General features: G+C 38.2%; 2 long non-coding RNA genes across 2 annotated transcripts; both read right to left on the bottom strand.

Annotated features, from left to right (window-relative positions):
* Positions 1 to 12994: 12994 nt before the first annotated feature.
* LOC126829371 (uncharacterized) lies at positions 12995 to 18548 on the bottom strand. The gene is made up of 4 exons (XR_007683367.2): positions 18408 to 18548; positions 17581 to 17674; positions 14774 to 14839; positions 12995 to 13095 (listed from the first exon to the last, which is right to left on the bottom strand). It is a non-coding gene; the product is annotated as an uncharacterized LOC126829371 (long non-coding RNA).
* A 4958-nt stretch (positions 18549 to 23506) lies between these two features.
* LOC126829376 (uncharacterized) lies at positions 23507 to 25780 on the bottom strand. The gene is made up of 3 exons (XR_007683369.2): positions 25509 to 25780; positions 24421 to 24444; positions 23507 to 23610 (listed from the first exon to the last, which is right to left on the bottom strand). It is a non-coding gene; the product is annotated as an uncharacterized LOC126829376 (long non-coding RNA).
* Between the last annotated feature and the right edge of the window lie 1560 nt (positions 25781 to 27340).

Genomic DNA, 27340 nt, shown 5'->3' with positions numbered 1-27340 from the left:
TGATCGGGATATTGTTCTAACATTTGAATAATGACGGAATATTGCCTAATTTTTCGATTTATGATTAGGCGTATTTGTGTACCATTATATTCACAATGTTCATCGTGTATAAATTGATAGTAGAACGAGAAAAGGGAATTTTTGTAAATTTGTCAGAGGAATTTTCTATAAACCCCGGTTCTAAAAATACAGTTTTTAGATTTGAAGGGTTAAACTTGACACACTTGATAAACTTGATAAACTCACTACACCATGTTTATGTTTTGCAACGTACAACAGAGCAGCTTGAAGATGTTTTGAGTTTTGCAAAGTGGGACAGAACAATTTCAAAATGTTTACTATGATTATATTTTTATCCATTTAACTTTCGTGCAAACGTTAAAATCATTGCGGTCCCCCTTTTTGGTTTAATTTAACTTCCATCTTTTAATTATATGTTTAGTAACTTTATTTAAAGATGCATTATGTAAGAGCGAAATCTACGTATTTTGGCTTAAAATGTTATTATTCAGACATATTAACATAAAAAGCCTATAATCAACTCCCAAGACCATCGGATGGCCGAAATTTAAATGGACTTAATCACCCGTCTTGGTTGTCAAGTAGCGTTGCTACGATAATGAACGATCTAGTACTATTTTCAAACACTTTTCAAACGTCTCTCAGAATCAAGTAATCTGATTGAAATTTTCAATGTATTCATTTATCATTATCTGCTTTTTAACTAATTAAGCAAGAACGCCCAGTTCTTTATCTAAATCTTACATAACGCATGCTTAAACTTGTAAATGTACATATATTTATTTTATTATTTTTTTATATAATAAAGCGGCAAGATTTTTCATTATAATGCCGTTAATTCTAACACTTATGTTACGAGTTTCGCTAAGCCGTGTTCACCAATAAGGATGTATACAAGTCGTGTTGACGAATAAAGATGTACACCAAAAAAGATATAAATAAAATAACCCCAAAAACAACAACAAACTAAAACAGATAAAAACAAAACAAACAACATAAAACTAGAAAAAGAGAAAGGAACTTTTAAAAATACCGTTGACACAGAATCTAAATAAAAAGTATTATGGAATTATTGTATGCTTTGTTTGGCATCGGATATACTTAATTAGTTTTACTAAATAATATTATACAAGTATTGTATTTGATATATTAATTAGTTTTACTAAATAATATTATACAAGTATTGTATTTGATATACTTAATTAGTTTTACTAAATGATATTATACAAGTATTGTATTTGATATATTTAATTAGTTTTACTAAATGATATTATACAAGTATGGTATTTGATATACTTAATTAGTTTTACTAAATAATATTATACAAGTGTTGTATTTGATATATTTAATTAGTTTTACTAAATAATATTATACAAGGATTCTATGTGATACACTTAATTGGTTTTACTATCTCTCAAATACATTTAGAATGTGAAATAACCCTTTGGCATGTGAATATTGACTCCAAATAAAAAAAACACTATATAAAACTGATCTTCGAAAGCGCCCGAAACTAGTGCTCCCATGATACCCCCCCCCCCCCACTACTCCCTAAAAAATACCCAAACCCACTTCTAAATACCCTTACGCGCAAGCGAATTATTGAAATAAGATTGAACCATATGTTAGTCCCGAAATAACCTAGTAGTTATATTACAGGAAGGGCATAATTGCATTCTGCATTCAGAGATCTACTTCATTCTTCGAGAATAGATCTCTGCCCTAATTAAATGGCTGCCATATCCAAAAATTAGTATATTGAGTGTAATGAGTTTCTATACACCGTTTCACATCAAACACTAAAAAACTTTTTCAATTTTGTTAAAAGGAAGCAGCATAAATTCTCGATGCATACTTAATGTTTTCGGCTAGAATTGTCGATTTAGGACATAAAATGTCGGTCAACTAGCTTATAAGTGTCTGTTCTCAAGCGGAGCTAACCGTAGACAGACAGACTAAGTTTAATATGGGGCATATGGTTCTGAATAGTTCTCGGCTATTAATCTGACTCAACTTGGGGTGTGGCAGGGTGCAGTAGAGCACTAGTTTCCGTTGGCGTCGGACGTAAATGGTTATAATAGCAGATTCAATTGGGCATATCGGATACTAATTATTCTGTTTAATTATGTTTAAAAAAACAAAAAAAAAAACATTTTCGGAACATTACAGTTTTATTATATATTATTTTGATTAATTTTATTTATATTTTAAACGACAATCATTATATTCAAATTGTATATATATTACATGAACCGAATAAACATTATTATTTTCTTAATTTGTATGTTTGTTTGAAGTTAATGTGTACTTTTCTATTTTTGTAAAAATTAAAATATGACTTTTACGGCCATAGATTATTCGTTATTCGTTTTACAGTTTTAAACGCCATTAATGCTTTTGTCAACCATTCGTGGGTATTGCTACGGGTACGTTTCTATATTCTTGATTCACGGTGGCGAAGTGAGATAAACACCTGACTCAGTGAGACAACCCTGACTTAGTGAGACAACCCTGACTTAGTTAGACAACCCTGGCGCAGTGAGACAACCCTGGCGCATTGAGTCAACCCAGGCACACAATGCAGGAGATAAAGATTTCGTAGCCATAGTTTCCCTTGACCCGTGTACAACTTGGCGGAACCAAGACCACTTCACGCCACTGCCTGGGCAAAAGTTCCCTGATAACACACTGTTGTTTATGCCCGTATTCACTAACCTGGCTGTTACAGAGACGTAGGTGCTAGTTGTCGACCGCATGCGATCTGCAAAACATCAAATACCACTACATTTGTTCCTTTTCTTATCCTGCGCCGCGGCGATTCAGTGAGTAAGACGAAGGTTCGCTAAACTGGAGGTCTCGTGTTCGATCCCTGTGTTGGCCAAGGATGTTCATCGGGGTTTTCCGACGAGGTCCCACCTAGTCAATGATGCAGGAAGCGGGGCCTTGTTTGAGACCATGGGACGAAAAACTGAGGTCCCAAGTACACATAGGCATGCACTTAAAAGAACCCTTGACATTTGGAATTTGAAATAAGAGTAGGTCGTATTGCTGCTGTACGGGCAAAATTACCTTCATAGCACACTGTATGACGTAAGCCCGTCTTATTAGCCCAGTCTGAACCGGCCCCAAGTTCACAAAACATTCTCAGACTTAAGTTAAGAATTTACTCACCTTTCTATCACTGTTTATGAGAAATATCTTTGATCCAGAAACACAAAAATTTGTACATAGTTTCTTATTGATGTATTTGATACTTTAAAACAACAAAAGTTTTATAAGGGGCTATAATTTAGTTCAAATAAGGCGAACAATTTTGAGTAAATTTTTAACTTAAGTCTGAGAATGCTTTGGGAACTCGGGACCGGATTAATAGTACGTTAAACAAATTTAATTTAATTTCAGAAGGAAGTCAAGTTTTTGCGTATAAAAGGGAGCGCGCGAGTTTGATGAATGGGTCTTTCTATTGCATACTGATGGTAGTGATAATGTGATGTCCATTAACATTCTTATTTTCTTATATCTTAAACAGGATTTTTCTCGCGTAATAAATTTTAAAATATAATATTCTAGAAATCTATGACTCATTATTTTTATTACATGTTTATAAGACCGTGCGATTAGTCCTCGAGCTATCAACATTTTAATGTATTATTATTGAGAAGTGGGAAGGTCAATATCAATAAAACTAAATATTTTTAAAAATCGGAATGTATGATCTCTGTGTATATCAACTATATTCGGTGTATATTAGTAGGTGGCCCAGTGAATAAGGCGTTGGCTGACTAACCAATAGGTCCCTGGTTAGACCCCGGTATTGGCCTAGAAAATTCCAAACCCTGCACAAAGTTCAAGATCTCGGGTACAAGTTCAGTAGAGGTATCCAGTATAAGAATTTTATTGAAATTCCACGCCACTTGACTCAATGACAGTCCATCTGATCCAACGCGCATGCGTTAACCCCCCCCCCCCCTCCGTGAGTAGGGCACTGGCTCAGTAACCAGGAGATCCCAACCGGTACAGGATAGAGGACCCAACAAGAAAACGTGTCTAGCCGTTCGGATGGGACGAGTAGCCTAGAACGGGGAGTTCTCACTTTCCCAGCAGCTATTGTTTTCCAGGTAAAATCATTGGACTAATTAGGGTAACAATGGTGTTAAAACTATAGTCTTTTTCATATCAATATTAACCACTTTACATAAAGTTATTTTATTAACAAATTTAGCATGTACATATATATTTTTCATATCAATATTAACTACTTTACATACAAGTTATTTTATTAGCAAATTTATTATTGTACATGTATATTTAAAATGTGATATCACTAAATGTGATATCGAATTTCCGTATTCATATAAAGTCTTCTTGGTAAACTGTTGGAATTGGCTTAGAATCTGCTTTAACCGATTCTTTCATTGCTGATAAAAACATGTCAACTTTTAATTTGGTTGGATCAGCTTGATGATTATGGATGTTTCTGTAGGTAGTAACCAGGTCATTCCTGGTATTGCAAGTAGCAGGGCATTCACGAACAGTACACCTGCAGTGAATGGTGGCTCCTGTTCTTGTCTTAACACTAAACTTATAATTATCATAAACTAGGCTTCGAGTACCTCTCGAGTTTGGAATGACATACACTTTGAACTTTCAACTATTTAATAAACTTTTAGCACAAACAGTGTTCATCGTAATTAAGTATAAAATTAAACTGACATATGAACGAAAAATCAGACAGTGATTTATAGTTCACACATGTCATAGGTTAAATTGAACTGTTCATGCAATAATTAAAACAGAGTATAACTCACTAATCTATAGCTAATCCCTAATCCGCTTAATTAGTAGGGTTAATCTGCTGGGAAAGTGAGAACAAACCCCTAGAACGGGGTCTTTCCATATCGCCGACTCACCGAGTTTTGGAAAGTCGACCACGGCACCCTTTGATTGGATTAAAACGGATTAAAAGCGTTAATGAAGCAGGGACCAGTCATTATTAATATAGTTCACTGAAATTGATTTTTACCATAGACCTTTATTGACTTTTTTGCCGAATCAATTATTAAAATTCGTGAAAAGTTTGTTGACTCCCCCCCTTACACTGACATTAATGTCCTACCCCAGTGTATAATTTCTCTGCTTTTGAGCCATTGAATGTTGATGATGTAATATCAGTGGTGCGTCGAATGAAGTGTAAGTCATGTGCTCTGAACCCAATTCCTACAAAACTACTAAAAGAGTGTCTGGATGAAATAGCACCAGCTTTGACGATTATTATGAATGATGTGCTCTCCTCTGGTATTTTTCCGGATGGTTGTAAGGAGGCCATTGTAAGACCTCTGATTAAAAAAAAACAAGTCTTGACCGTAATGCACTCAAAAGTTATAGACCAGTGTCAAATATTTCATTTTTAGCAAAATTGCTTGAAAAGATCATTTTATCTCAAATAATAGATTATCTCACTCGAAACTCACTGCTCGGTAAATTCCAGTCTGCTTATCGAGAGGGGCATAGCACTGAAACCGCACTCCTTAGAGTGCATAACGATGTTATAGATATGAACAAGGAAGACTGAATTTATTAGAATTTTTGGACTATGTTGGACCGCGTGCAAAAATTTAAAATTGTGTTATGTTATGTATTATAAATTAAAAAAAAAATAAATGCTCCCAAAATTATCTGCTTAATGAGGTTTATCCTTCAGCTTGGGTCTATTGTTCTTGTCCACTCATTCCCATAACGTCGACCAAAATTTTTCCTCTAAAACTCGGTGAGTCGGCGATATGGGAATGAACCCCTAGAACCTATCTGAACGACCAGACGATTTACCCTGTTAGACCGCCTAACATATTGGTCCGTCTCAGAGGAGATTAGAATTGATTGTAGGATTTCCGCATGTGTCAAATAAAGAAATCGGGGAATTTATTATGTTCACCCTTGAAAATATATCGAAAAGGTAAGAGCGGTAAATGCACGCACGATGTCGCAACATAAATGAAATGTTCAAAAATGTACATTAAATTTTGAAACTATTGGGCTTAAATATACTTTTTCATATTCCAGCAAAGTTGACAAGGAGTAGGGTCGCCTGTCCAACCTCGTGGGTTTTCTCCGGGTCCTCCGGTTTCCTCCCACTGCTAAAGACCCCTACGCGCAAGCGAATTATGTAAATAAAATTAAACCATATGTTATTCCCGAAATGACCTAGTTTGTGTCGAGTGGACGTTAAACCCCATTTCTCTTTCTCTCTCCAGCAAAGTAGGGCTTTAGATATGTAATTTTCCCCCACAAATTGAAATTGTATTTATGATAAGATTCATCATAGATGTGATTTAGATTTCCCACATATTTGGAGGCTCTTTTTTTTAAAAAAAAAAATTGTTTCACCTTAAATTCCATAGTTTAAAATCCTGACATAGCTTAAGAAGGATTATGACAACAATGTTGATTGTAGCGATATCCCGAAGTTATACGCCCGTAGAAAAAAAAACTACCGGTATTTGACTAACTCGATCAAATTAAAATGGCTGCATATCCGCGTACTGAAAATATGAGATCAATGCGAGCAAATGAATTTTAAATTTTGATCTTTTAGAGGCATTTAGTAACTGGATAGAGTAATAAACTATAACACATACTTATGGAAGAAGAACAATTACTGATTTATTTTGGGGACGTTTCGAAGAGTATTCTCTGAACGTTTTCAAGCAAGTACGATAACAAATGTTTTTGTTGTTGTTATTTGTTACAGATTTAACGTCCAATACAATAAATATGATATTATGGACAGGTTGATTTAATTAAATTATTTACACTTGAAAATTGTAAAAAACACAAATTAGAAAAAAAAGGTCCTCGGATATCAAAAGTTCCTTAAAGCATAATGTGTAGCGCAATTATATATAGTCAAGCAATAACAACAAATCAGCAATCATGCATGACAACAACAAGATCAAAGGCATGAAAACAACAAAGGCAAGGTGCATAATAAACGTTATGCGTTAATTAAAATTGGAGATATTAATACGTAATTATAGGTGTAAACATTTTTAATTAAACAACCAATAATGACAAATCAGAAAGCATGCATGAGGCGAGGAGCTAAGTGAGGGAACATCAAAGGAATAGTAAAAGAATGATAATAGGTAGTAACAAAAACATAAAAAATCAAACAAAAGGGAAACGATACATGATGTTAAACATCAGAGAAGTAGTAACTCCAGATAAACTAAATTGGGACTAAATAGAAAGAGAGACAGAGAAATGGGGTTTAACGTCCACTAGACACAAACTAGGTCATTTCGGGACTAACATATGGTTCAATTTTATTTCCATGATTCGCTGGCGCGTAGGGGTCTTTAGCTGTGGTAGGAAACCGGAGGACCCGGAGAAAACCCACGAGGTTGGACGGGCGACCCTACTCCTTGTCACGTACAACCGGTGAATCGAAACCCCGCTAGTTGACTCAATGACAAGCCGTATGATACAGTGCGCGTGTGCTAACCATTCGGCCATCCGACCCCCCCGGGGACTAAATAGTTATAGACCATATTAATTAAGTGTAATATAAAATATGAATATTAAAATGCACACAAAACACGCCCAACATACATGCTCCTAAGTAAATATATCCGATTGACAAACACGCACACATTTATGCCCAGGTTAAATAAAAGAAACAGTTAACTGGTCTACTAAATGATAATTAAATAAATGACTATAATTAGGTGGGATATAATTTATAAATTATGAATATTGGGAACCCACAACACAGTCCTACCCACAGCCTCATGAATAATTAAAGTCCTACACACGTCTTCACAATAGACACATACGATCGCACAAGTTGGTGAGGTGAACAGTATTGGTAACAGCCAACTAGTTTTATGCACATGGCAAGTCTTATTAAATTTAGTTCTACAAATGGATTACAAGAATTTTCACAAGTAATACACATGATTCCTGAATTAAATGGACTTAAACATACAATATGCAAGAGCATGTAGGGAAGTCTAGGCATGTACACATCAGTTAAGAATTAATTGATCAGATTAGTAAACTTGAAGACAAATATATAAGACAAATAAATCCAAGTTTACTAAATGTCATTGTGCTTGATAACGATAAGAGGATACTTGTCGAAACGTCGTGCTATTAGAATAAAACCAGTGATTGTTTCCCATAAAAATTGTGTTCTGTTATTGTGTACCCCAATCACTAAATGCCACTTAAAGATTATGATCATAGGCTCTTGGGAGGAATATTCTTGTGTCGCGATTAAGGCCTGGGTTTTGCACGGAACTGTGGGTAATCCACTAGTAACATCAATGCTGATTGGTTCATCAAATGTCTGACATCATAGGGTCATAAGTCGGTCTTTTGACCCCTGACGTGACCTATCGCTATAACTTGTTAGAGCTTCATGTAGTGTAGGCCATCGGAAGTATAAAAAACGAAACGTTATATAAATATAGATCGGTATTTTAATTAGATAGAGAAATCGAGTTTAACGCCCACTCGACACAGACTAGGTCAATTCGAGACTAACATTTGGTTTAATTTTATTTCAATAATTTGCTTGGGCGTAGGGGTCTTTAGCAGTCGGAGGAAACCGCGGAGGACCCGGAGAAAACCCACGAGGTTGGACAGGCAACCCCACTCCTTGTCACGTACAACCGGGGATTCGAAACCACGCCAGTTGACTCAATGACAGACTTTATGATACAGCGCGTGAATGACAGAGACTAGATCTCCGCTCTGAATGGCATAGTATACTATTTTGTAATGGGGCTATACTCTGTTTCACATCTGTCATACATATACAGACTAAATAAACCTTTTCAATTATTGTATTGATAAGTGGAATAAATACTTCTAAAAATTCTCGAAGTATATTTTCTGTTTTCGACTAAAATCGTCGAATTAGTAGTTAAAATGTCGGTTGTCAAGCTTAGTGTCTGTTCTCAAGCGGAACTAACTGTAGACAGACAGCGTTAGTTTAGTATGTCATGTTGATCCAACGTGCTTACCTCACACCTGCAGCCATTGGGCCTTTACTTTAAATGAAACATGGCATCATACTAATGTAGTGTTCTATGACGAACATTTTGCACGGATAGCGGCATATCAACTTTAAATGAAACATGGCATCATACTTATGTAGTGTTCTATGACGAACATTTTGCACGGATAGCGGCGTATCAACTTGAAATGAAACATGGCATCATGCTAATGTAGTGTTCTATGACGAACATTTTGTACGGATAGCGGCGTATCAACTTTAATCTTCGTCAAATTCTCCATCCATCAAAGCATCCTTTCCATGCGCTCCAACTGCCTGAACTGGTATATGTGATGTGGCCTCGATGTTTCGTCCCATTCGAATGACTAAACATTGTTCTTTGCCAGTAGGAACCGTGTTGGAAATTGGTTATTGGTTGCACGTTGCTAGTGAAAGCGGACGGAGTCTGACCGGGCAAGGAACCGTGATGTTAACGATATTGTTTATTTCAATCTGTTCACAGAGGTATTGTGAAAATGGTTTCGTATACCTCTATATAAAGGGGATCACGTGGCTAAGTGGGTAAGACGCTAGCTCGCTAGCCTGGAGGTCGGGTGTTCGATCCCTGCATTGGCCGAGAAAGTTCATCCAGATTTTCCGGCGTGTCAGTGATGCAGGACAGAGGGGCTGACAAGGAAAGCTGTCTAGTCTTTCGGATGGGACGAAAAACCGAGGTCCCGTGTACACATTGGCGTGCACGTAAAAGATCCCCTGACAGTTGGAATTCGATATAAAAGTAGGCCGTAGTGCCGCTGTCCGGGCAAAATTTCCCTCGTAGCACACTGTATGGCGTATGCCCGTCTTCATTAGCCCAGGTTAGGAGCAGAAAAGTAGGACGTTAAACTCCATTTCATTTCATTTCATTTCCTCTATATAAATTGACTGACCTTTGTAAGTTCAAATGCATTCTACACATGACATTGGCTCGAGGGCGGGTGCATTGTTTATATGACGTCAACTGGCCCGGGCAGAATGATGCCTCATTTTATATATTCATTTACACTAAATAGGAAATATTTTTTATCCAAATATAATTCAAACCCCTTTACTTATTTTTCAAATAATTCAAAAAATTTTTTTTATAAAATTTAATTTGCAAAGGGAAAAAGTTAATATTGCGAGCTAATTAACCGCAACGATGTCATTCCTCTCAGTGACTGGAGTGACCTAGCGAATATTCACTGCTGACCAGTGTCATGGTTTATGCTTAAATTTATCGTACATTTCAAACGCGTTTGGTGAATTTATTTTTCCATTTATATTTTGATTGTTATAGATGGCAGAATAAAAAGTACAGTGTGGAATATGTTTGAACTTGATAGTATTGTTTGTAAGAGGATAACAATGGAACACTATTGAAATTCAGAATGATTTGATCACAACTGAACACTGACAGATGACTGACAATAAGCACACCATTTACAATGTCAGATTGAAAGATGGACCGGTTCATTATTTATTTCTCTTTGACGGCTTCTGAAATGTTCGTTGGGTTGGACGTTTTCTACCACATATGGAGCAACATATAACAACCGTGACCAAGACAAGAATTACGTTAGATTTAATGAGAATATTAATATTGGTCCGCATCCTGTAGTGTTACGGTATATGGAGTTATTTCCCTTTCTTGTTACCATTCTGCACACAGTGATTCACCTACTTCATACTTCGAGAATAAATCTCTGTCCCGAATGGCCGTCATATCCAATACTTAGTATATTGTTTTGCTATGCGGTTGTACTCCGTTTCACACCTGGCATACACACAAAGGCTAAATAAACCTATTCAGTTCCATTAAATGGAAGCATAACAATTACTTCTCAAAATACACGAAGTATACTTTAGTGTTTTCGACTAAAATCGTCGATTTAGGACTTAAAATGTCGGTCAACTAGCTTAGTGTCTGTTCCCAAGCGGAGCTAACTGCAGACAGACAGCCTAAGTTTAGTATGACTGCATAGGTCTTGTCACACTGATCCGCAGTGGATATTCGCTAGGCCGCGACAATCACTGATAAGGATGACATAGATGCAACTTAATGAGCCACAAATATTAACTTTTTTCCTCCAACAAATTAAATTATAAAACATTTTTATATGTATTAGAAAAATAAATAAAGACATTTGATGTATTTGTAGGTAAAAATTATTTCCTATTTTAGTGTAAATGGGTATTAAATGAGTAAAAGGCGCATTCTCCTCGAATCAGTAACGTCTTATGTAAACAGTGCACGCACCATTGAGCCAATGGTTGACGCCGCGTGATATGACGTCATGTGTTGAAGGCAGTCATCTTTTACAGAGATATTACAAGATTTTCGTAATACTCTGTGAAACAGATTGAGGTCTTGTCTGCGATATCACTGTTGGGGAAGCAAACGTTAAAGAGCACATACATTATTTTAATGTATCGTACGTAGATTTAGATAAAATATAACATATTCAAAGGCAACAAACAATATTGGATCAAATGCTTCTACATCACCGTCGCATATCGTGGTTCAGTTAGTAAGACGTTGGCTCTCTACTCTGGAGCTTCCGGGTTCGATCCCTGTGTTGACCGAGGAAGTTCATCGGGATCTTCCGCTATGCCCCCCCCCTTCATTGGCAGTGATATAGGACGAAGACCTGGCAAGGGACAACGTATAGTCATTCGGATGGGACACAAAACCGAGGATCCGTGTACATATATTTATTATTTATACACGTATCAGAACCAATTGGTAATTGGAATTCGATAAGAGAGTAGGCCGTAGCGCAAAATTTCGCTCATTGTGCACTGTATGACGTATGTCCATCTTCATTAGCTCAGGCGGAAAACAAAAGTTGGACGTTAAACCCCTTTTCACTCCCCGAGGCATATCGATTGTAACCACGCGTAATCTGCGCCATGTGGGTGTCTTTAATTGTTATGCAAAGTCATCCACCTACGGAATGGAGGGACTGTTAAACCGTCAATCCAACTCATTTAACGTTTATATTAACCGAGAAAGTCAATAGCTTGAGAAGTGTAACTAGTCATGAAACGGGGAAAAATAAAATTATTTTACCAGATGTTGCCATTTGAAAGAAAGGGAAAGAAACACACGACCGTATTGAAAATCACAGTCTTACAGCTGACAACCGTGAACAAAAAAGGACAAAAATCTTACGTCGATTGCGTAGATGTGATACGATCACCTATGGGATTTCCGCACATTGCATTTATTTTTCGTCAAGAACGGCACAGGTGGCACATGACAAACATCAACAACTTTGTTAGCTTACATTACCGCTTATTTACCAACAGAAGCGTCAACTTTTCTCGTTTAAAGTCCGCTGATCGTCATGTGTACTTTTCGGCCAATATCTAATTTTTCACTATGTTATCCACGCTGTAATAAATGTGTACCCAAATTGTATAGCCCGGACAGCTGCATTTCTGTCTCTCTCTATTCTTACGGGGAGCCACAGTGGTTCAGTGAGTAAGACGCTGGCTTGCTAACCTGGAGCTACCATGTTCGATCCCTGCGTTGGCCGAGAAAGTTCATCGAGATTTTCCGTCGTGGTTTCTCCTTGTCAGTTGTGCAGAACCTAGGGCCTGTCAAGAGATAACGTATAGTCGTTAGGATGGGAGGAAAAACCGAGGTTCCGTGTACTCATTGGCATGCACGTAAAAGACCCATTGGCAGTTGGAATTCAAAATACGAGTAGATCGTAACGCCACTATCCGGGCAAAATTTCCCTCATAGCACACAGTATGGCGTATGCCCGTCTTCATTTGGCCAGTCGGAGCAGTAGGACGTTAAACCCCATTTTATTTCCATATTCTTATATCTAATTCCAACTGACAAGAGAAAATCCCGCGGGCCAGCGCCTTACTGGCTATGCCACGGCTTCTTACAACTCCGAAAATCAAAAAGAAATATATTATCAATTCTATATTTAAAAAATGGCTTTATTTTATTTTTAAGATGTTTTATTGTCACTTTCTCCCCATTCCACCACTGCCACAACACATGTGCCTGAAGTTATCACCTGAAATGAACAATGCAGACCACATCACATCATAGGTCATTTACCACATTGTGTTATTAGGGTTGGGTAGGGCATTATGTTGGATCTATTTTTAAATTCAAAAAATATTTTTTGCATTTATTCAGTTTTAAAATTTTAGTCAATAGTTCTATATCTAAACATATGTGATAAATGTCCATGCAGCTAAACACGTCAGAAATAGTTCTGAATCTATAAATGTGTCATAAATAGTTCTAAATTTATAGATGTGTCATACATAGTTCTGAATTTATAGAAGATCTGGCTTGTTTTCAGATTCCATAATTAAATATTGTATCTTAAAGGAGCTAACATGTGGGACCTAGACATTGACACAAATGGGCCGCAACGCATATAATAATGTAATATGAATGTATATAAACTGATTTATATTCAATCGTTTCTGTTTTAACTGTTCTTATCAGCTATGTTCAGCGAAATACGCCAGAAGTCTCCATAGAATGGCAATCTCTAGCGTCTGGTTATTGCAGTCTACACCGATAGTATTTATTGGGCATGCTCTCCGATAAGAATATGTCATCACCGTTTGACATGACTTGTGGTATATGTCTAGACTCGTTCTTTGAGCCCCTTGTTACCTATGGACCTGAAACGCATTATGGTACACAAATATGGTAAGAGGTTTATTTAGTCTTAAATACTGGATATCAGAAGCCCATCTTTTCCCGGTAAGATCACAACATCACTGTTGATTTAAATTGACAAATAATTCGTGTTTTCAATGTCGAACACATTGGATTATATTGAGTTAGAGACTTAGCTACTTTAAATTATATAAATATTGATTGAATAAATATTGTTAGAAAAAATATCATAATTAGTTCCGAATCTTATCCAATCACATATAAAGAGCAAATGTCATAAATAGTCTTGTATCTAAACAAATGCCATTTAGTATGAATAATCTCATAAACAACCGTGCATCTAACAAATGTCGTAAATAGGTTTTATCCAAAAGAAACGTCATAAAAAGTATTGTATCAAAAGAAATTTAGTTTTATATAATCTTCAAAATCGGATTCGTTTACTAATTGATGTCCTTTTATATTCCATTTTCACTGTTTGCTATGTCTACATTATTTACAGCTACGCTACTTATTTCAAATCGTCAACATCCTGCCAATGGTCTACACGGGACTTTGAGTTTTCGTCCTATCCAAACAACTAGACGCATTTCCTTGCCCGCCCTCCGTCTTGCACCACTGACAATATGGAATCAGGCTGGCCTAGTAGTGACTGCAATACGCTACCGTTGGTTAACCTTGGTAACTATCCAGCTATGTTTATCGTCATTTGTTTCAGTGGCATTTAGTAATCGAAGTTGAAAAAGCCCAAGACACATGTTCTGTTTATTTCCTTAGAAATAAATAGTCGTATCAAGTGTGTTATCTTTATAATACTGGTTTCGTGGTCAAATTAGACAGTTGATGAGCCCCATACCGGAAGTACTGTGACGTAGGAGATTGATACAATACCGATGCCATAATCTGATGATCCAGTAATACATCCGGGATATTGCCAAGGGCAGGCAAGAGTAACAGATATCTAGTACCCAATTACATCGAGGAACGACTTTAGAATATTTGCATAAAGAGAACATCGGAAGAATTAAAATTGAATTGTTAATATGAATACTAACCGCTTGGTAGTAGTTTATGGAATATTTTAGGCGGTGACGTCACTTTAGTATCTGATGTATCCCCATCTGATTGAATGTGAAAAAAAGAAAAAACAATGACAGATTTAAACAGCAGGTTGTGGAACCACGACTGAAAACTTTTGAATTTTAATACGATCCTTATGCGTAATTCTGCAGTATTCATCTTGTACCCGAGAGTTTGGACTTTGTGTCGGACATTATTAATATTAGGGAGCCGCGGTGGCTTAGTGAGTAAGAGAGAGGGAGAGAGAGAGAGAGAGAGAGAGAGAGAGATGGGGTTTAACGTCCACTCGACACAAACTAGGTCATTTCGGGACTAACATATGGTTCAGTTTTTTAATTTCAATAATTCGCTTGCTTGTCACGTACAACCGGGGAATCGAAACCCCGCCAGTTGACTCAATGACAGACCGTATGATACAGCGCGCGCGTGCTAACCATTCGGCCATCCAACCCCCCCCCCCCCCTTAGTGAGTAAGAAGTTGGCTCGCTTACCTGGAGGTCCCGTATTCAATCAATGCGTTGGCCGAGAAAGTCCATCAGGATTTTCCGGCGTGGCTCCCCGTTGTCAGGGGTACAGGACGTAAAGTCGATTGAATGGTACGAAAGAACCCGAGGTCCCGTGTATATTTTGGTGTGCACGTAAAAGATCCATTTGGTAGTTGGAATTCGATATAAGAGTAGGCCGTAGCACCGCTGTCCGGGCACAATTATGACTTATGTGGGTCTTCACTATAGTCCAATCGGAACAGAAAAGTAGGACGTTAAACCCCATTTCATTTCATACTAATAATATCATTTAAAACACATAAAAAGGGGCAAATCTGTGCCCGACAAAATGACTAGAGGAGCGAAAATTTGAGTTTGACATGTATTTAAAAATATCATTAAATGAACAGAAAAAGGCAATTTGGAATTAGAAATGAAATGAAATGAAATGGAGTTTAACGTCCTACTGTTTTGCTCCGAACTGGGCTAATGAAGACGGGCATACGCCATACAGTGTGCTATGAGGGAAATTTTGCCCGGACAGCGGCACTACGGCCTACTCTTATATCGAATTCCAACTGTCAAGGGATCTTTTACGTGCACGCCAAAGTGTACACGGGACCTCGGTTTTTCGTCTCATCCGAATGACTAGACAGCTGTCTTTGTCAGATCCTCCGTCCTGCATCACTGACAAGGGGAAACCACGCCGGAAAATCTGGATGAACTTTCTCGGCCAATGCAGGGATCGAACACCCAACCTCCAGGCTAGCGAGCCAGCGCCTTACCCACTTAGCCACCGTGATCCCCTTGGAATTAGAACTTTTCAAATAGTTAAAGTGTCTGATCGTCATTTAAAGGATTTTGAATCCCTTGTAAACTACCATACTGTTTAAGTCGAATATCAGTTTTAAAATGGTTAATTCTGTTTATTTACAAAACGGGGGTTTTGAATCAGGGCCCTTATTCCCGAAAACTTAAACTAAGATACATTCGAAATTTTAAGAAATACTGCAATTCGATTGGCTGACCAGTAAAATCAATTTGCATATATCCAATTTGCATATTGGTCAGCCAATCGAATTGCAGTATTTCTTAAAATTTCGATTGTATCTTAGTTTAAGTTTTCGTGAATAAGGGCCCACGTATAATATCAATATCGTATGTTCTAGTTGAATATCAGTCAACAGTTAATGCTTTAACTATGTCCCTTTACAAAGATGAATTGAAAATGTGTCGACATTCGACAGCCTCTACACACGTAATGGAGGGGATATTGACAACACATACCAATGCCACCCATATCATTCGCTAAATTAATGTTTTGAAGGACCTGCTTAAAATCAGATTGAGTCAAAAACAGGGGATTTTTTCCCGTTGATATTTTGATTTTGATTTCCAAATAATTTAAATGTTAAATAATCCATTTTAGTACATTTTAGCATGGAATAAAAAATTGATTTTGTTCGAAAAAGGAAAATGACGAACCGTGGCTTTAAATTAAACTCAACATAATGTAAACTTTAGTTGCTTGTTCCTCTAATAAACAAATCATTTAGAAATAAAATGAAATAGCATTTATATGTCCTACTTTTCTGTGACTTGAGGGACGCTTTGACCGGGCAACAGCACATATGGCCTATTCTTATTTCGAATTCCTGGCAAGGTTTATTTTACGTGCATGCCAACGCGTCCACTGGAATTCGGTTTGTCAGACTCCCCGTCGTACATAACTGGTAAGGGGAAACCACGTTGGAAAATCCTAGAGAATTTTCTTGGTCAACACCGGGAATGAACCCTAGATCTCTTTTGGTTAGAAATGAAATAAAATGAAACGGGTTTAACGTCCTACTGTTCCGCTCCTACTGGGTTAATGAAGATGGGCTATACACCGTGCAGTGTGTTATTAGGGAAATTTTGCCAGGGCAGCGTTGCTATCGCCTATTCTTTTTTCGAATTCCTGCTGTCAAGGGTTCTTTTACGTGCACGCCAATGTGTACACGAGACCTCGGTTGTTCGTCCCATCCGAACGACTATACATTGTCCCTTGTCACGCCCTGTGTGCTACACAACTGACAAGGGGGAACCACCCCGGAAAATCCCGATGAACTTTCTCGGCCAACGCAGGGATGGAACACATGAACTCCAGGTTAGCGAGCCAACGTCCTACTCACTGACCCACCATGGCTCCCTGCTTTGATTAGATGGCCAGCACATTGTTCACTGAGCCATCGTGGCTATCAATCATTTAGAGCACTCGAATATTCATTCTGGTTTAGATTTACAATTTACATACTTACCCGGTACTGGAGCTGTATCCATCATGGTCGTTTGTATAACCAACAGAACGATCAACAGACAGTATTTCAACTTCATGATGAATTTATATTCCTTCTATATAAATTATATTCCAATATTCAAAAAATAATAATATTATCGTTTGAGACTTAATTTATTTACATATTAATTACGTTACAGAAACCCTTTTGAAATTAATATACGTGTATTTCTGGTTTAGACTGGAATGAAATGAAGTCTTGTAACAGCTGTTTTGTATTTATAATTATTTAGTAAAAATAATGAAAATAGTGTGGGTTCCTATTTTAATTTAAACCCCTTTGTCTAACGATTGTTTTTGGACTGGTCTCCAAAGGCTACTCATCTTGTTGTTCTTTGATGGGGCGTGGGGGGGGGGAGACGCTCTCGGAGAAAGATTAATACCTCGTTTTTTGAGATGACGTAAAAATTCCAAGATGACTAAAATGACGTCACACTTGGTTCCTGGTCTCCTCAATACAATATTCCGGTCATCCGGAGACCTACTATTATTATTTGTTTTTCTAAGGTCACGTATACAAAACAAGGAGGGAAATTCACCTGCCTACTTACCTATATCCCCCCCCCACACACACCCAACACACACACACACGCACACGCAATTTCAACGCTAAAGGTTATTATAAGGTGTACACGTGGGAAACTTTGAGTTTCCATGCAACCCGAAAGCCTATACAAAAGCCTAATTGAGATATTACTAGTGACAATTCGCAACTGAAATCAACACTATACAAGACACTCAACAGAACGACGCCGGGTAATTAAGTTAGTTACTAATAAGTCATATTACCGTAATGCTGACAACCCGTTCTATACGACTCGCCAAGACAAGAGATCCTCACACTGGTGCAATGTAACATTCTTATATTGCAATATTAACTTTAAGTATGAACATCAAAGAGTTATATTGCACACTTGGTAATTTATAACAATCAGAACACCAGATTGCGTACATTTAAAGCAAACGCCAATCAATAAATTTGTATTAAATAGAAATGTACTGAAACAGGTTTCAATTAAATCAATTTTGTTATTCATAGTACGGAACGTAATTGATCTTGTGGGATTGATCAATACTCGTTTTTTCGTCCTATCCGAACGACTAGGAAGTGTTTCCTTGTTAATCCCATAGACACTACCTCTTTTGTCACTCCCCTTGTCAGCCGCACAGGCGCCAAATCTGCCCCTATAGTATAACCAACTACAACACAATACTCGTGGTTTTGTCCCATTGGAACGACTAGAAACTCTTTTCTTGTTAGTCGTACAGACACTACCCTCGTACGTCCCGCAGCCGCCACACCTGCTCCCATGGGGTGAACGACAAGGCAGTAGCGTAGTATTAACTGTAACCTGGCAAGGGGAGACGGACTAGTGTGACAAAGCAAGATATATTGAATTACAATCCCTAATATCATCCAGAAGTTGGATAGCTGTGGTTAATCAAAGATACATTAGTGAAGAGTTTAATAAAGAGATGGCCATTCTTGCTATAATAATTCAAAAATAGATGGCAAAAAAAAAAAGAAAACATTGAAAATTTCAGTCCAATTACTTTATTTTGAACGGAGTTGTCACTGTTGGAAGTTTAGACTAGAAATAGGTATCAACTGTGTCCGCACCGTCTACGTGAATTGTCGATCGTTTGATTGACAGACGATAACTCCACCCACATATTCTCGATTATCAAGTAACATTCTCAATGGCTATTGTACCCTCGCTTGGCAGGCCTTTTAAAACCAGTTTCCGGGAGTGACGTCAGTAACTAACGGTAAACGTTAGCTTGGTCGGCCATTTCTTGATTTAATTTGAAATGGTCGACTGTTTAAATCCAAGCTGTATCCAAGCCATCCGAGGGTCTACAGAGTTGTCATGTAAATAAAGGTCTAATTAATAATTTCTATAACATTTGAAACCTAACAAAGACTTGCGATAGGCAGATTTAGCTCTTGCATAATGTATGTTTAAGAGATGAAAAACTCTATTGGCAAATTTGAAGTTACATCATAGAGGTACATGCTATAATATGCCATACCCAGCATGAACTACAAAGGGTAAATGGGTTCGTTCATGTGATGTGGTGGATTCATTTGTGTAAATGACTGCTTGATCGGACGACTGCTTGAGTGGACCTCCTGTGGTCTAGCCGGGTATATTTTATGTATAACTAGTGTAGCCGCCAACCCCGAACAGACCGGCTTCGCTCGGGGGTCATAACTCCGAAACCGGAAGTGGTAGACTAACGCCACCTGGTCTATGTTACTCCCCGGTCCGAGCTACCCCTATACCCCAAATTTCAGACTCGGGGCAGACATAATGTAGCCGCCAACCCCGAACAGACAGACAGACAGACAGAAAGACAAACGACAGTCACAAATATATATATAATAATAATAGAAGATAGATTTTTGTTCCTGATAATAAAACTATTATACGGGAAGTGTGTCATTTTTTTTTCTGTGAGTAGTCGTTCCAGTTCCATAATGAAATAATTAGGTCACTTTCAACAGTTTTCTTAAAGTACGGGAATCGCAATGATTATTTGGTCAAGACATTGGGGGTACATAATCTTTAAGTGACATTTAGCGATTAAGGAACAAATTCTACTGAACAAATTTATTAATGAAAATCAATCACGACGTTTCGACAATGTGTGCTTGATAACGATCAAAGAATACTTGTCGAAACGTCGTGCTTTTAGAATAAAACCAGGGATTGATTTCTCATAAAAATTGGGTTCTGTTTAATTGGACGTAAAGTTAGAAACGACCGGGTTCGAGAAACATCATCGATATAATAAAACAAAATGATCACTCGTCTGATGTGAAAAAGAGCCGGGATCCCCAGTGGCCTAGTTTTCTTAAAAGGCTACCTGACATTTAAGGCCACAGATAAACATGCATTATGCAAGAGCTAAATCGGCCTATTGCAGGTCTTTCTTTAGGCCTAAAATGTTATCTAAATTATTAATTAGACATTAATTAACTTATCCAGACCATAATCAACTCTCGATGTCATCGCTAACCTGCGATATATACTGGATTGGAATCCGGTCTGCTTAAAGCTTGTTGATGATTAAATCAAAAATTGGATAATCGGGACTATGTCTTTTATCGTACCGTCTTTAGTAATGATGATCGAGGCTAGGCCTAAAATTCAATCGCTAAATTCTTGGTTCAGAGTGGATCAATTTGACTGAAATTTTCAGCAAATTCCCTTTACGTGTTAACTATTATAGTGAGAACTGACAGCTCTTTATCTAGTCTCCAATAATGTATCTTTAAGGCATTTTTTTAACATTCAAATAGCATTTTTGTGTTTGTAGAATACGCCGTTTTACATTTCTTAACATTCAAATAGCATTTTTGTGTTTGTAGAATACAACGTTCTGCATTTCCCCAAGTCCTACTTATCGACGCAAGTTCTTGTTTCAAGATAAGTTAGCGTGCCAAATAGTATAAATGCTCTCACCAAACCCACAGCACCGCTAAACCATAGCTTATTTTGTAACGAATCAAAAATGCACTGCTTTAAAGGAGCCAAATCTCTACTTTTTGGTACCTAGAAATGGACACAGATAGGTTGCAGTGCATATAATGATGTAATATGAGTGTATATAAACTGATTTAAATTTAATCGTTTCTATTGTTACTGTAATTTCTAATTAGTTATGTTCGGCGAAATACGCGAAAAGTACAAATTGGATGTAAATCTTTAAGAGTCTGAGTATTCCATTCTACACCGGTAGTATTCTCCTGTGGGATAAGTTTAACCTCGTTCATTGAGTCGCTTCATTACAAATGGCGCTCGAAAGCCTTCTGACACGCAATTCTTTTGCCAATTTTAAAATTTTCATTGTGTCTTAAATAATGGATACCAGAAGACCATCTTATCACGAAAAGATAACAACATTAGTGTTGAATTAAATTGACAAATAAGTTTGATATTGAGTTAAAGACTTGCCCCCTGTAAGCATAACATATTTAGGGTCTCATATTTTTTAGTTATATGGCATATATAATGTGTGATACGTACAGTTGTGTGATACGTACAGTAGTTGGTGTGGTAACGACTTTGTTTCATTAATGGAATTTAATTGCCTCCAATCTTGGATATGAATTCTTTAATCGTGTCAGTTCTGTAGTTACATTAGCAGGAGTACCTACATGTACAGTATATTCCACAATATTTATACATTTTTGCGAAGAAAAATCTGGAATTATTTGATTTTTCGCACTGAAAATATATCGACGAATTCTTAAACATTTTTCAAGACATTGTATTCCGGATAATATTGTTCGTTCCATACATTGATGTACAACAATTTCTGGAAGAACTCATCATCCGGACTTTGGCGATAGGGCCTACTCTTTTTAGAATGCCCATTTCGGGTTTTCGTATCAGCCAAACAAACAAGATGAAACCACGCCGGAAACTCCCCAGGAACTTTCTCGGTTACCAACGGTATCGAACATTATATCTCCAGGTTAATGAGTCACCGTGGCTCATTACTGGTACCTGATGGGGGTGGTTTTGTTCACTGGTTTAGAAAACCCTACAATACAAAATGACACAAGTCACTGCTTCTATCAGGACGTCAAAATCAGTTTTTGTCAGTTTCACAAGATTTATCCAGCTCTATCCGGCTCCAGCTACACGCTAACTCATGTTGTTTTGTAGTCGTATATGATCTTTGTTTATACATGTATATGAAATGTTTTGTTACGTATATCTTTGTTAGCAAACTATGAGAGAGTGGAGCTGTTGGCATTATTTGATATTTACAGTCAAGTTTATTGTTCAATTGTATGTAAGTCAACTGCTTTTTGACACCCTACCTCAAGACATTGACTTTATTGACACCCTACCTTATGAACTCACTGACTGTATTGATTAGCATGTACTTTTTATCGCTCTACATATACTTCAATACTTATTTCTTTTAATATCACCAAGACGTATAATGGTGGTAACTACTAATATTTTTTTATTGATACGTGTTAGGTTTCGTATACGAGGCTGGGTATACCGACTAGTGATTTTAGAAATGAAACGGGATGCGTCTGGACCAACCCGCCTAATAAAGAAAGAGAGAGAAATGGGGTTTAACGTCCACTCGACACAGACTAGGTCATTTCGGGACTAACATAATGGTTTAATTATTTCAATAATTCGCTTGCGCGTAGGGGTCTTTAGCAGTGGGAAGAAACCGGAGTTTAACGTCTTACTTCCCTACTCTGTCCGAGCGAATTAAGGCAGACATACACCGTGCAGTGTGTTATGGGGAAAAGTTTGCCCTTATTTCGAATTTTAATAGTAAAGGGTATTTTTACGTGCACGTCAATGGTGGCATGGGACCTCGGTTTGTCGTTCCTTCCAAACTACTAGGCGCTGTTCACGCACCACTGACACGAAGAAGAGAAACCGTGATATTTCGCGGAACTTTCTCGGTCATTTAATCTTTATTTGGTTTCCCCCTTGTCAGTGATGCAGGACGGAGGGCCTGACAAAGACAGCTGTCTAGTCGTTCGGATGGGACAAAAACAGCTGTCTAGTCGTTCGGATGGGACAAAAAACCGAGGTCCTGTGTACACATTGGCGTGCACGTAAAAGATCCCTTGACAGTTGGAATTCGATATAAGAGTAGGCCTTAGTGCCGCTGTCCGGGCAAAATTTCTCTCACAGCACACTGTATGCCGTATGCCCGTCGTCATTACCCCAGTTCGGAGCAGAACAATAGGACATTAAACCCCATTTCATTTCATTTTTATTATATTCGGTAAGTAGTAAGTAATGAAGGACATGGGAATAATGAAGAAGCAATACGGTGTGCTAATTAAGTGTTTTGTTTTACATCCATTATAAGATAAATTAACGCAAAGACAAAGACCCGGCTAATTAATTTTATTTTTTTCCACACAAGCCGCCTGCACAACAACATCCGTCTTTACCCGAGGCCATATCTCCATCTCTAACATGCGTCAGAATGGTATCTGAAAAAAAAAGAAAAGATTTTGTAAATTTCTATGACATGTACAACCACGTGTTACAGCTATAGCTAAATGAAATGGGGTTTAAAGTCACAGGTTCTTCAACTTGTCTAATGAAGGTGGGGTGGGGTGGGGGGCTAGGGGTGGCGAATGGTTAGCACTTGCAAGGTCTGTCATTGAGTCAACTGACGTGGTTTCGATTCCCCGGTTGTACGTGACAAGGAATAGGATCGCCTGTCCAACCCCGTGGCGTTTCTCCGGGTCTTCCGACTTCCTCTCACTGCTGAAGACCCTACGCGCAAGCTAATTTCTTAAATAAAATGGAACCATATGTTAGTCTCGAAATGACCTAGTGAACATTAAACCCCATTTCTCTCTCTGAAGACCACCATACGACATGTACTGTCCTATGACGTAATTGTCGAGCACTCTTCGATGAAATCCATCTTTGACGCACACACCAACGTGTACATGGGGCCTAGGTTTTTCGTTCAGATCTGATCAGCTAGGCGCTGTTCGGTGCCAGGTACAGACCCACCCACCTCACCCCGTACTTTATTCACTGTTTTCTTATATACACATGGCTGTATGTAAGGGGAAAACCAAATATTATTACATATTGATAACGTTGGTTTTACTGTAAATCTGTAGCACTTTTCAATCTAAAATATATTATTCCTATGACTTTTAAGTTTTAAATGCTATTATTTTATCGAAATCGTGCTCTTGGAATAAAACCAAGTATGCCATATAAAAAAGAGAAATTCTGTATAACTACGTCATGCAATTTACAGGGAATAAAAGTTAACTTACTGTTTTGAGCTTTATTTTCCACACCTAAAAAAGACAACCCAGAAGTGCTAAAATGAAATGGAATTTCGGTTTAACGTTCTTTTTTTCTGCAGCGACTGGACTAATAAAAAGTGTCGAGAATTCCAACTGCCAAGGGTTCATTTACGTGCACGCCAATCTGTACAATTCACACGAGGAAACCTAGGCCGGAAACTCCCGAGCAAATGTAGGCTCATACCGGAAGCGAACCCTGAGATAGTCTGCACTAGAGAACTAAAGTCCTACCCATTAAGCCACGCCGGCTCCCAGAAGAAGTGTTGAATTGTTTGTATTTGTGTAATATGCAAGGTACCACCAATCACATGTTATAAGTGAATAAGACAATTTGTCTGAACTGTATCTTCAGAAGCAAAGATTAGAAACATGAGTGTATTTAGAATGTAAATATGCTTAAGTACCAAAGATCAACCTCGATAGTCACTCGGCAAACCTCGGCAGATTCCGTTACTCTACATCTATTCTTGGTTGTATGGCGGTTAGTCTGGAGGCTCAGCGCGTAGGGGTGTCCATCAAATGGGCACAAAACCAGACCCAACTTTTCTAGAGTAAAATTTTGCGTAGAATACGATGCCGAGTGGTAATCGGTCCACCGTTGGAGTGTTTCTGAGATATTCCCGCGTAAAATCTAGTCACTCATCATAATCCAATCTGATTAAAATATAAATCTATATTTCGTTTCGTTTGTTTATACTTTCGACGGCCTACACTACATGAAGATCTGACAAGTTGTTCTCGAAGGTCGTGTCAGGGGTTGTACGAGCGGCTTTTGACCCTATGGCGTCAGACATTTCTAGTTGTTTACCCACTGGTCTGTGCATGACACGCCAAGAACTGTTTCATTGGCTTCTCACTTAATTTAACCAAAGCGCCGGTAATATAACAACTCTACCAGATTCTAGTGTAGTAATGACAAGTAAAACGAAATTTTGAACTATAAAAAACGAAACGAAATAGGATCTGTGTTTTAATCAGATTGATCATAATCATAGTACCCGAATTGAATTAAATATCAGAATAGTACCCGAATTGAAAGCGGTCAAACAACTTACCTTTTTCTAGTATCGGTGCTGCTGAGACAGTTATTGATCCGACGGTTAACAACACACACAACAGAGGTACCAGTAAATACAGAGACCTCATTCTATTCAACTATATGCCTCAATGCTATAAGTATTTGAAAATATATCTATATCAATAACTCAGAGAATGGTGGTCGATCACTAACAGATGTTTTCTTCATTGTGTAAAGACATGTACAGCTTATTTTTTACAGAAAACTATTGTGGGCGACGCTTGACTGACCTAACGAGGTGAGCACAATATAAGCATAGTAACCAAATGAGAGGCTTAGCTTTATTTATTTCTTTGTGAATGGTTGTGATCTGACCAGGTGATCACACGCCACATGTCACGCGGAATTTACAGTTTCTAGGCCGAAAATAAAGAATTAAATCAGTTGAATAGCCAATAAGAACAGGTGGAAGTGGGAGTGGTATTTTCCTAGTCATATCAACCATAACGTTTGGGAGGATCACGGTGGCTAAGTGGGTAAGGCACAGGCTCGCTAGCCTGGAGATAGGGTGTTCGATCCCGGCATTGGCCGAGAAAGTTCATTCAGATTTTCCGGCGTTGTTCCCCCTTGTCAGTGATGCAGGACGGAGGGTCTGACAAGGACAGCTGTCTAGTCATTCGGATGGGACGAAAAACCGAGGTCCCTTGTACACATTGGCGTGCACGTAAAAGATTCCTTGACAGTTGGAATTCGATATAAGAGTAGGTCGTAGTGCCGCTGTTCCGGCAAAATGTCCTCACAGCACACTGTATGGCGTATGCCCGTCTTCATTAGCCCAGTTCGGGGCAGAACAATAGGACGTTAAACCCAATTTCATTTCATAAAGTTTGATTCATTAGCCGTTTACGGCTAGAAATCCCAATAAACTGCGATCGTTTCAAAGACTATGCAATAAGTACGTCACCCCTATCCCAAACCGGGAGCCACGGTGGCTAAGTGTGTAAGCGCTAGCTCGCTAGCCTGGTGGTCGAGTGTTCGATCCCTGCATTGGCCAAGAAGGACAGCTGTCTGGTCGCTCGGATGAGGTGAAAAACCGAGGACGTGCACGTAAAAGATCCCCTGGCAGTTGGAATTCGATATAAGATTAGGTCATAGTGCCGCTGCCCGGGCAAAATTTCCCATATAGCATACTGTATGTTTGTCTTCATTAGCCCAGTCGGAGCAGAACAGTAGCACGTTAAACCCCATTTCATTTCATTTCCTTTCCCTGATCAGTTTATACGACCGATTGTATTATTTTGTATAGCTTCCTTTTCGAATTGGGATCCACGGTGACACTGACTCGCTAGCCTGGAGGTCACGTTTTCAACACCTGCATTGGCCGAGAAAGTTTATAGAGATTTTCCGACGTGATTTCCCCTTGTGAGTGGTGCAAAATTTCGCCCATAGCACACTGTATGGCGTATGTTTGTCTTCATTAGCCCAGTCGGAGCAGAACAGTAGCACGTTAAACCCCATTTCATTTCATTTCCTTTTCGAATTCGCTTTAGGTGTGGGGCGTAGCTTCAATTCCCCGCTTGTAAGTGACAACGAGTAGGGTCGCCTGTCAAACCTCACGGAATTTCTCCGCGTGCTCCGGTTTCCTTCCACTGCGCATGCGAATTTTAGAAATAAAACTGAACCATATGTTAGTCCCGAAATGACCAAGTTTGTGTCGGGCGGACGTTAAACCCCATTCCTCTCTCTCTCTACTTTTCAAATAGACTATTATAACTATCAGGAGTTCCCGGCTTCAGTTCCAGGATTGGACAAGAATCTTCCAAGTATTTTCCTGCTGTCTGAGATGCATAAAAGAGGACCTGCCAAACA

Source organism: Patella vulgata, chromosome 1, assembly GCF_932274485.2.
Source record: "Patella vulgata chromosome 1, xgPatVulg1.2, whole genome shotgun sequence".
Classification (NCBI taxonomy): Eukaryota; Metazoa; Mollusca; class Gastropoda; family Patellidae; genus Patella; species Patella vulgata.
Note: the sequence above shows the minus strand (reverse complement) of the source record. Positions and strands in the feature narration are given on the sequence as shown.